Genomic DNA, 12,841 nt, shown 5'->3' on the forward strand with positions numbered 1-12,841 from the left:
AGATTGTATAAGAGACAGGAGTTTTCTAATTTGTATATTCAAGTTTCACCAAATATTAAATGCCAGGGCTAATGCTGTCTCTTATACACATCTAGATGTGTATAAGAGACAGTGATATCGCTCTCCTCTACGCCTAGACTGGCGAGGCAATACGAGAATAAATACTGAAAGATTCGTACTATACAAACAATACTTCGGTGTCCAAAATCAACGAATGTTGTTTATTGATAATCTTTGATAACGTTGCTGCTAGATAAGTTAGGGCGTTGTATTAACTATCACCAATTATTGACACGCGAACACGACATCGTTAAATAAACAATGTACTCTCAACATTCATTTCAACGCAACGCAACTCAACGCAAACGCAACGCAACGACAACGGGTAAAACGCGTTGGGATTTTTGCAATAAAACTGGCCGGTACTGTAACTATGGAGAGGCCAGATTGCTAATTTGAAGCTTTTTGAAACTTGAACTCCATCGAAGTGCCAAGTAACAATAAGGTTCCTAGGATGCCTAGTATACCCACTTTCAATTGCCTTATGGTAGTTCTCACCATCATATATATCCTTTATAATAGTACCGGTACCTTGTTTGGACTGTTTCTGAGCATTAATTGCTGGTAAGAAGTCTTGATCTGTAAAAAAAAAAAATCTTATATATCTGTGTTAAAATAATTTCATAATTTAATAATAAAATTCTTATTAAGGGCACATAGAAACATTTTTTAGATTATCACTCCCACTTGTGTTAAAAATTTGGGAAATATTGATATTCGACAATTCCATCCCGCAACGAATTTTCGCATATCATGCTACAGTGACTACAAGTGTAGTGCTTCGTTATTGTGTCTTTTTTTCCATGATCAAACATTTTCTTCAGATAGTACAGTGACTTCAAATTTGTATCACAAGAGCATGTTATGTATTGTATTATTTATAAGTTCTTTCCAAGTGTTCAGAACTTAAAAATTACTTAAATATAAAATGATTGTGAGAACCAGTTTTACATCGGTAATAAACATGGTGAATGTACTAACCTTTATATAATTCCTCAAGTTGACTTGCAACATCTACCGTAATGAAATAATCCTTTTTTTCGACAAGTCCATCCCGCAACGGCAAGCAGCTTGATTTTCGCATATCATGCTACAGTGACTACATGTGTAGTGCTTCGTTATTGTGTCTTTTTTACCATAATCAAACATTTTCTTCAGATAGTACAGTGACTTCAAATGATTTCACACCTTCACATTTTTAGGCATATGTAGCCGTATTATAGCAAGTAGACTTATTAAAGCCCGAATGGTAGCATTGTGTTCTAAACTAAAACTGAGCAGAAGTGCGATGCTATCGACCACAGTGAGTTTGGATCCTTCGTACAGAGGACCTGTGTCTGTTGCATCCTTCAGCGTGTCAATCCAAGATGCACTTAGGTCCATATCTGTTTCGTCTGGATTATCGTCCGAATACAGGAAAGTGTTGTCCAAGTGATCTTCGGCATTATCATCATCCATTCGTACAGAATTAATCCAGGATGCATTCAGGCCTATATCCTCGTCGAAATTAGCAGCGGTATCTTCATCCATTCTTATCTAATTTCAGTGAATTAACTTCCTTACCCTGTGAAAACGTTCTATAATATTTGATGAGATATTCTTGTATGATCGTGTTTGTTACACAGCGCGCGAAAGTGATTTACCGCGAAACGTAAACCACGCTTTTACGAAGACTTCAGAGGTAACATGACCCTCTTGCATTCTGGGTGGATGACGGTCACTTTCGTTGCCTAGCAACTGATCACTATATCTGTGTGTTCATGTATATTTAGCATTGATGGAAATTAGTTGTTTTGTTTGCTATTTTGCATTCACTTTAGTTGGTCGTTATTTTTTACTTCTATTAGTTAAGCATTATTTTAAGTTCCTTCACTGTGTATTCTTTTATTCGTGCATTTTGCTTTTTCATTATAGTTAAGCATTATTTTGTCAAGTCTCTTTTAAAGTACTATTTTTTCTTTTGGATGCACCTTCACTTTTTTAAAGTGTGCCACTGTTCAAAGAGTGTAGCTTCCGAATAAATATAAAAATTACTTACTATTCCATATTTCAATGATACTCAAGCCTACGTGTTCCCTGCTGGGTCAAAGGCCCATTTTTCAATTACAAATTTGTATTTCACATTAAATTTTAGATACATAAAGCTCGTACTGTAGTTCTTGGAATTTTAATGATTGTACTTTACTCCGACCATGAAAGAACTAGTTTAGAAAGTTAGGCTAATTGGCAACACGACGTCTCGCTTTGACCTCATTGACCTCCTTGAGCTGACGTGCTTCATATTTCCTCCACATTCTAGACTTTCACAGGAAGGCGGCAATCAAACTCTCGGGACTTGACATTTAATACCCTTTACTTTCCAAGGAATTACCATACCATTCACGTCGGCGTAGTTGCTGATGTATCTAACAATATATCGTACCCAATCTTCCTCGTTAGCTTGTTTGGCTAGGCCTAGGCGATCAACAGCATCTAGGCCGGGGTCCACAATTATAGCTGGCCTACCTTGTTCTTCTGCTTCCGTCACTTTCTGTCGTGTCCATAAGAATTTCAGATTCTTCATTATCCGAAGTAATTGCATCTAGGCCTAGAGCTAGGCCTACATCGAGCTCATTGTCTGATTCGATTTGTTTTATTTTATTATCGGCCTCGTTTGAAAGTCCGAGAAGAAAATGGGCATTGCAATGTAAATAGTGCAAATCTGGCGTTGCCTCTCCCAATGTTGTATTTCTGTATTGATGTAATTTCTCGTTGAACAATTTATTAACGCTGGCTCTATCTGTCATTGTAGCAAACATTTTTAACAGCATTTCTTCGAATACCTCTTTCTTCTCTTCTTCACTATATACTTCACTCAATTCTTCCAACAAACAAATGGCATTATTCAGTAGTGTGTTGCTGTCTTCTGTGTGTACATTCTTAAAGCCTGTAGACAAGGTCTTTCCAGAATTCAGGGTTATTTGCTGCCCGATTATCTTTACATTATCACATGTAGTTCTGTGATATCGGTTCATTGAACACCCACCTGCCAACAGACTGGATAATTTTTGCACATTTTGTAGTGGGCACATCTAGTTCGCCAACCAATTCCATAACACATGCTTCTACACCATCCTTAAATCTGGTTCCAGAACCTCCAACTCTTGTTTGAAATTTGTCATTAACACTCTTCAAATTTTCTGTCCCCTGTGCTGCTAAATCATCATATTTAAGAGTTAATTTATTTAAAGATTCTTTAAGCTTTCTATTTATGTTTTCATGCATGTTACACATTGACTCTAACTTCTTGCACTTTTTTTTGGTAATACGTAACTTATTTAATTGCTTAATAGTTCTGTTTTTACATGTTAACAGTTTCTGATATGTCGCTCTTAACTGATTCTTTAGACTAATAAACTCATTTTCGTTAACGTTTGCTAACCTGCTCTCTTTCAATGCCAAGTCATTAGCCTTTTCACTTAAATACCTTGAACGGTGTAAATTTCTACGGTACAGATTCTCACTTTTCACCTGACAAAGTTCGTCAGCAAGTGTTGCTACTTTATTTTCTACACATTTAATTTTCTTTTCCAGTTCTGCATTTTGCTTAATAGTTTGCTTTAATTAACTTTATTTTCAAAGTCTACCTGAGTGGCAACATTCTGCTGGTGAAGGCTTTTACAATGGGAATTGAGTGTGTCAACAGTCGTGGTCAAGTCCTCACACATTTGCTTATATTTCTGGTGATCTGAACGACAAACAGGTTCAACAGGTGCAGATGTTACTGGAACTGCGACATTTCTCTTTGGCTGGCTCAACGCATCAATGAGACTAGTTGAAAGCAGTGCATCAAGTTCAGGTTTCTTGGAGGCAGTCTTCTTCAGTTTTGCACATTGATTGCGAACCTGTGATTATTAAAAACAAATTTTTTTTTTTTCGATTTTTTAATCCTTTTAATTTATTGTTATTAGTTAAGTCATTAGATTAGTCCGGGGACCTTAATTACAGGCCTATGGCCTCCTTGGTCCTCAGCACTTGTAGTAGTTAAGTTAAGTTGCAAATTACAAGTGAAATAAAATGAATGAATGAATGAATTGAAAACAAAATTAAGTTAATACTGTATTTTAAAATGGTGTCTGAAACAAATCCATTCAAGATGATTTGTACATACAAAATATCAAACAAACACCAAACTCTACAGATCAACACAACAGGAAAGTACAGTTTGCATATTAACTAATATACTTACATCTTTAAGTTTCTTCTTAAGGATTTTTTGGACAAAAACATCTGGACGTATCACATTAATTGCCTCCCAAACACTGCTGGCATTTGTTGACAATTCCAACAAAACACCAAAGTTGATAGATGATGGTTCACATGGTGAAAGCGGTTCTGCAAGATACTTTCTTCGGTACAAAATGGCCCTGAAAATATATTTTTATAAACATTTTGAAAAAAAAAAATATATTATTGCTAAGTAAATTAAGGGACCACCATTGCGTACAGAAAAATATGGTCCCTTAATAAAAATATCACTTGTTAGATTGGTTGTGGTCAGGGACAGGGTGTATTCTAAATTATATAAACAATTTGATTATCATGGTAATGAGAACAGGGTGTGTCCCAAATAATATTGGTGGCATAGAATAGGTTGCAAAAATTTAACAATTTAGGGGATGGTTGTATTAAACTTATTACCACATAATCATGAAAAAGTAATTTTTAACTTACCAATATTATTGATTTCAAATGGCATACTATAAAATGCAGCCCTGTCTTCTTCTGATGTTAACTTCAAGGTTGTAGCCCATGCTGACTCAACTGCATTCCTCCATTTATTTTTGGGGTAAAGTGGCCAACTGTCATGCAAATAGTCGCACAGAACCTGCCAAGTACATTCATTACTTTTCTGCAACAAATTCAGCTGTACCAGCACTTTGTTGCTTAGTGGCGTATCCTTGATTTTTTTTGGCCGTCCACGTCCTTTCTTCCGAAATGAATTTTTTAGATTTTTAAAATATTCATCATCTAAAATAATAAAATATATTTAATTATATTTGAATTTACAAAGATGCAGTTATTCATATTAAAAAAACATAAGACAATAATATTACATTGTAATTATAATGTATTACATTATTACACGTCCTTTCTTCCGAAATGAATTTTTTAGATTTCTAAAATATTCATCATCTAAAATAATAAAATATATTTAATTATATTTGAATTTACAAAGATGCAGTTATTCATATTAAAAAAACATAAGACAATAATATTACATTACTGGATTGTTTTCAGGAAGCAATAAAACATAAGACAATAATATTACATTGTAATTATAATGTATTACATTATTACACGTCCTTTCTTCCGAAATGAATTTTTTAGATTTCTAAAATATTCATCATCTAAAATAATAAAATATATTTAATTATATTTGAATTTACAAAGATGCAGTTATTCATATTAAAAAAACATAAGACAATAATATTACATTGTAATTATAATGTATTACATTATTACACGTCCTTTCTTCCGAAATGAATTTTTTAGATTTCTAAAATATTCATCATCTAAAATAATAAAATATATTTAATTATATTTGAATTTACAAAGATGCAGTTTTCATATTAAAAAAACATAAGACAATAATATTACATTGTAATTATAATGTATTACATTATTACACGTCCTTTCTTCCGAAATGAATTTTTTAGATTTCTAAAATATTCATCATCTAAAATAATAAAATATATTTAATTATATTTGAATTTACAAAGATGCAGTTTTCATATTAAAAAAACATAAGACAATAATATTACATTACTGGATTATTTTAAGGAAGCAATAAAGTACAGTAATAATATTATTGAGGAATTCTAATTTGGATGATGATTTTTAGGAAATAATGTACCACTTATTATTTAGGGTTTATAATTAATTAAAAACAGATAGATAAAAACGTGCATTTTGGCTTAAGGTAAAAATATTACATAAGATACAATAATACAACCAAACATTCTTCGAAATAACCTAAATCGTCAGTTCTATTGCTCAAACCACATTAAAAAATGTTTTATTTTAAATACGCCACCCCATATTTGAAATGGTGCAGCCTAGCCTGGCGATCGATCATGATACATGTCAACAAACTTTGTTCAATTTTTACGATGTATTTGCGTATTTAGTTTTAAAATTCTTTGGTAAAAACACAAACCAATAACATATAACGGCTAAATAAACAATCTAATTGAGGAATGGTCTTTAAAAATGTCTTACCTCGCACTTGAATTTGTTGTTGATGGATATGGTAAGTGTCTGTCCCTTTGAAGAATCAGCTTTAATGCGGCATACCTTGTCACCTGCCTGCAAATTTTGTGGACACTTGAAGACGTGGAAATTAGATTTGTCCACAGTGAATCCACTCCGCTTCAGTAGCTGCACTTTTGTTTCTCAACCCAGTTTTTAGCTTGATATCCAGTCCACTTGATTGAGTAATGAAACTCACTGACATCCCGCACGGTGCCATGTAGCCAACACTCACTCATTTAATATTATAAATGTAAAACAAGTTTTGTAAAAAGTCAAGTTTAGCTACCGTTTGCACGGTATACCCAGTGACTTTTATAGTAGACAAATACATATGGGCCGTGACAAATAGCAATGATATGAATCAAGCTTATGCGGTATTAGCAGCTGTACGCTACATGATTTTGACTGGCAATGGGCCTCTTGTGTTCAATCTACCGCGTTATTCCCGGGTATAAAGTTCTAGTTTTTGGCCTATTGATCGCCAAATAGTCCCATGATCGCATCCGACCACCAAGTTTAAAACTAATTTCCGCGGTATACCCGCTTATTATAATAATGCTATTCCTGACTCTGATTGCAATAGGGCTCCATGGCGATCTTCAGGGCATCCTAGCATCGAGTCAAGCTAGCTACAATACTGCGGTATACCCGCTTATAGATATACCTGTAGTTATACATGATTGCAGTGAACATTATCGTTCAAACCAAGCTTCCGCGGTATTCCCGCTCATTTATTAGTTAGTAGTTGTATTCTATGAGGCATACATGATTTTATTGCAATGGACTTTCGTATAATGAGGCGATCAAGCAAACACACCGCAGTATTCCTGCGAGAAGTTCCACCATTTTGATTCCAACAAGTTTTTCGACACAAAAGTCAATGTCAGTATGAAAATTGTATATAATTATACTATAAAGGATAGACTGGCAAAGAATAATTGTTATACTCGGACTTTATTTCTCCATTAAAAAAAATCACAGTTTTACACTGTATGGTGACGTATTCTTACATAAAACGGCGCACAAAGACATTTTTTTCGTTCTCGTTTGATTGCGCGGCAAGTTTGTGTGTTGCACGCCATTGTGTTTGGTTGTGTACGCATTCACTTGTTGTCTATCCAAATAGGTGGACCTATCTTTTTTATTTTTATATGCATATATATATATATATATATATATATATACATATATATATATATATATATATAGCAATGTTGACTACAGTGACCTTTGCAAACATACACGGACGTCAAACACCAAGGTATGTAGATTACCGGGGTGCTCGTTCGCCAGTGGAATTTTATGAATCTAGTCTAGGGCCTCTAGCTAGGCCTAGTTCATGGCTTTTGTGCGTATTGATTTACACCCGCCTTTGCACTCTAGACCTTGCCTATACGGCCCCAATTATCAATCGCACCCTAAATATCAATCGCACGATCTATTTCATTGACGATTTGAATATCATTTCGTTGTTTATAGAATGCCCTGCATCACAAAAGTTAGTCTACCGCGGTAGACATTTTTTGCAAATTTCATGAATATAACGTCTTAAATCTCCCGCGGAAGTCGCGAAAGAGGTATTTCCGTACATACCACGATCAAAACGTTTGTGCACGGCCCCTTACTTATGTTAAAGATTCCCCAATTTCACAGGACTTAATTTGACACGCAGTTTAGTTTACACATAAGTCTAGTGTGAACAGCATAGGAAATCAGGAAACTGGGAGTAAACTTACAAGAATTGTACATGTTGAATAGAGTCAATTGTGCCCAGGAAAACTACTGGAGTTACAGCTGTACAGACCGGCCTAAAATAGTCCAATACGAAATTTAACAAATTTATACTTTGTATCTAAGTTATATTTGATATACAGTACAGTGTAGCCTGTCTACATTTTGCCCTTAAGTTTTTGTAAGGATCAATTGAGACAAACCTAAATAGCTTCCATAACTTTATCTAAATTAATAGAACTTATTTAAATACAAATGTTCATGATCTATTGATTTAATAAATAAATAAATATATATATTGATTGATTGATAATACGTGTGCTACCGTAAGCGTTCGTGAAATTATGCGTAGCATTAATGCTACATGCTACCAAGTCGAAATTGTGCCAAAGAGCATAATGCTACAAATAAAAGTTAGTCTACCGCAGTAGACATTTATTATTTAAATCTCCCGCGGAAGTCGCAAAAGCTGTATTTCCGCGCATACCGCGATCAAAACGTTTGTGCACGGCCCCTTACTTATGATCAAGATTCCCCAATTTCACAGGACTTACTTTGACACGCAGTTTAGTTTACACATAAGTCTAGTGTGAACAGCATAGGAAATCAGGAAACTGGGAGTAAACTTACAAGAATTGTACATGTTGAATAGAGTCAATTGTGCCCAGGAAAACTACTGGAGTTACAGATGTACAGACCGGCCTAAAATAGTCCAATACGAAATTTAACAAATTTATACTTTGTATCTAATTTATATTTGATATACAGTACAGTGTAGCCTGTCTACATTTTGCCCTTAAGTTTTTGTAAGGGTCAATTGAGACAAACCTAAATAGCTTCCATAACTTGATCCAAATTAATAGAACTTATTTAAATTTATACAAATGTTCATGATCCATTGATTGAATAAATAAATAAATATATATATTGATTGATTGATAATACGTGTGCTACCTTAAGCGTTCGTGAAATTATGCGTAGCATTAATGCTACATGCTACCAAGTCGAAATTGTGCCAAAGAGCATAATGCTACAAATGTGCACTATGGTGATCTTTCTTTTATTTTTATTTTATAAATTTATCTCTCGCCCTGACCTTTGCCCTGGCGAATGGTGCGATTCTGGATCCGCGCATTTAGTAATAGTAAATTTGCTAATTCCATGCAAGCAACACAATACGGACGGCAATAAGGAGTCTTTTTTTTTTTCAGAATTGATAACTTTTATTCATTTCCATTTAACAAGAACATTAAATTATTTTTGTGAACAAACATTAATTCTGTTTTCAAGCAATTTTCATATACTTTATTTTTACATACTTTTTTGTCATTTTGTTGCAACATACTCAAAAATACTCTTTGGTTTATAGCAGGAATTTAGTATCGAGATACATCGAGGGCCTCACCAATAGCCATACGCACAGTAATAATTGGGTCAGAAACGTTTTTTATTTATTAGAATTTCACTTCTTATGGCGCCTCATAGCATATATTGGCTGCATGCATGCCTTCCACACGGTGTCCTGCAGTGCCTGGGCGACTGGTGCATAAGAAACGTATGTAATTTCACTTTTGCCATTCTGGGTAGGATGAGCTGCAGACAACCATGTGTGCCGCTGGTGTTGCAAAGCTTGCGTTCTTGCTCTGTGAAGTAAAAAACTCCACCAGACACCTGGCAACCTTTCTACTATCGTCGCTGTTTTGCAATTAGTACAGAATTCTTGGCAAATCATGTGTATTCTCTGTAATTGCTGCGACCTGATCTTGTTGAGTGACTGTTTGTTCTATAGGCGATTGTGGTGTGTGAGGTGGTATGTGTTGCGATGGTGTAAGTGAGGATAACTCGCCTACACCATTAGTCTCGTGAGTGGCGATAAGTTTAGATTGATTTTCAAGCATGGACTTCAGATTGCTAACAGAGTGGCTGAGCTGCTTTATGGTATTACTCATCCCCCTCATGTCTGGCTCTGGTGAGCAAGGAGCTTCGTTTCCTGTCTTTTCAAAAACTTCAGCTGACATGGTTTCCAGAATCTCATCGTACTCACTTTAAATGTCCATGTAGTCATACGTAAAGTCTGGCACATTAGTGATTGTAACAGGGGGAATCTCTGAAATCTGTAACACACTTGCAGCCTAAAAAGATGGGGTACAATAAATTTGGTTTACAACAAGGATGGCAGAGATCGCTCACAACTCATACAGTTACATTATGTATCCCCACTAGACGAGAGATGCAGATTATTATTTCATTCATGTTTCATAACTTAATAGTTTGTGCATTGTTTTTGTAAAACACAATGTTATAGATTGTTTCTATCAAAATCAATTGATACACATGTTCTTTATTAAGAGCTTCAATTCTGTCTAATAATTATACATTTATCTATTTATTATGGTAACACTGAATAAATAAACTGTTTACATACCGGTTTCTTCTTTCTTTGATTGGTGGTGGAGGTGGTGGTGGTAGGAACACTATCATTGGTTTCAACCTCTGCAGCCTGAATAGATGAAGGAAAATACTGTACCAATCTAAAAATAATATGGGAATTTTTTTTTAGTATATTGTATATTTATTTAATTTTGATTAAAAATTTGTCACAATACATATATTGACCAGGAGCATGGCTTCTGTAATCCCTCCAAACCATGTATGTAATTTTGAGAAAACAACAAAAAAACCTTAATGAGCCAATGTTTAATTATTTTAAATAAACTTTCTATTCCAAAATAATGCATTAAGAATATAAACACAGACCTATGAATGAGAATGATGTTCATTTAACTAAACTGGATGTTTTTCAAAATGAATTTACTTACATGATAATGTATGGTATACTGAATATTTCGCTTTCGCTGATCGTCATTAACACATTTCCGCTTAACAGGTTAAAGGGAGATGCAGGCCCAAGTGGAGTTACGCCGCAATATGTAGCGTTCAGATTTCGCACAGCAGCTGCGTCGGCTCGCGCTACCATGAACAAGAGACATTTAGTATGTAGCAAAGCTACTGGGCATCCAATAGGACGAAGGCGAACGTCGTTTACAGGCGCCTCCCCTGCTGCACTAGCTACCTCATTCATGATAGCTAGTAACCTAGCTGTCACCGAGTAACCTGACTGTATATAGCCACTTTCGTCGATTAGACGAGCGACATGGCGTAAGTCACCGTGTGTTCTTGGAACTATATAAGGCAAGGCCTCTAAGATAGCGCCAGCATCTTGCCGACACTTCGGGAGAACAATCAGTCTCCAATTCTGTCATGAACCGAGGTACGAAAAGATTCTGCACGCCCAAGTTGAAATCCTCGTCGCCATTGTAGAATTTGCTAGGCTCCACAGGTTATTTGACTACTACTTAGGCTACAATGATAAAAAATAAAATGGCTAATTCCCGAGACTCAGTAGCAGTTTTGTTAGTCGAAAGCGCTTTCATTTGCCATCTCATCTTGTAAACAAATTCATCAGCGAACTTATGCGTGCAACCTAATCCTTTATGGGGGTTTCTACAGCAACATTTTCACTCTTTAATGCCTTGCATTTCCTGAAAGATAAAAATTAAAAGTAAAATTATTTAGAATGTACCTGATTTGCTTAGAAATGTCGTCCCCGAACAGATCTTTCGTTATTGGATTCGATGGTCCACATAATGCTGCAAACCGTGTATTCAGATCTGGTTTGAGCATTTCGCGTCGTTTTGAATTCAACTCATGAGTAGCCACCAACGAAAGTACAAGTGAATGAGTAAGTGTGGTCCTCATCTCTCCCGATGACTCTTGGCATGCTCGTAGTAAAGCATACATGGAGGTCATAAATAGGGTTTGTGCTTTTTGCAAACCAACATCCACCGCCTTGTATCCCGGCTTCATCTGTCCCCAGATTGGTAGATTTATCCTTGGCGTCACCAAACTCACAATTCTGAGGCCTTGGGTATTTAGTCACAAGCTCGGCCAACTTTTCCTTAGGTAGATTACCGCCAATGAGGTCAGAGACAATAGCAGCCAGTTTAACGTCGACAGCCGGTCCTGTAGGGTCAGCATTACTGAACTCAGCAGCCAAGTCTGAAAACCCACTGTGTTGGTCTATCTATTATAGACCTACAATTCTAATAATACCCTAAAGGTAAACTAATAAATTAAAACCTATTTACCAAAAAACTTGAACGAACAACACACACACGTCTGGACTTCACGGGTTCTAGTAACGTTATGCTTCACGGCGACTAGTGCGCCCTCTCATGTTGGCCCTGAAGTAGCAGAGCTGCTGATATGGTAGAATTCAAATTCAAAAGTAGGTCTAACTTGATCAAACACCCTCTCCAAATTCTATTCCAAAACGTAAATCAAAAACCAGCCTGGTTTGAAATGCATTTTACAACAACACTAGAACATGGACTTTTGCTGCGTATGGCACTAGACTTGCGAAATGTAAATCAAAACTAATCAGCCAAGCATGACGTGGGCCTGTTCAATTAATGATGGGGAATCATTTTTTGCTGCAGTCCAATGCTGGGAACAATGCTTCCCAGTGTGCCTGCTAGTTTTTAATGGTCAGGGTACCACGATCACAAGCCCTATGCTAGGCATTATAGGCTAGGCTTATGCGGGTAATCATAATGACTACCTGTAATTATAATGACTACTTATACAGAATTTTACTATATTATAGGCCTAAACTAGGACCAGGCCTCCTACTATATAGAGGCCTAGTCCAAGACCTTGTTGCAAATCCCAGCCTAGCCTATAATGCCTAGCATAG

General features: G+C 35.7%; 1 long non-coding RNA gene across 1 annotated transcript in view; it reads left to right on the forward strand.

Moving 5' to 3' along the window:
- LOC117114631 overlaps positions 1-4,026 on the forward strand; it is a 13,601-nt gene extending 9,575 nt beyond the window's left edge. The window contains exon 3 of the long non-coding RNA XR_004446399.1: positions 3,682-4,026. This is a non-coding gene — a long non-coding RNA (uncharacterized LOC117114631). The remainder of the gene's footprint in view (positions 1-3,681) is intronic.
- Positions 4,027-12,841: the final 8,815 nt, after the last annotated feature.

The sequence above is a fragment of the Anneissia japonica genome, unplaced genomic scaffold, assembly GCF_011630105.1.
Source record: "Anneissia japonica isolate Jap-2015-1 unplaced genomic scaffold, ASM1163010v1 scaffold287836_len1076198_cov165, whole genome shotgun sequence".
NCBI lineage: Eukaryota > Metazoa > Echinodermata > Crinoidea > Comatulida > Comatulidae > Anneissia > Anneissia japonica.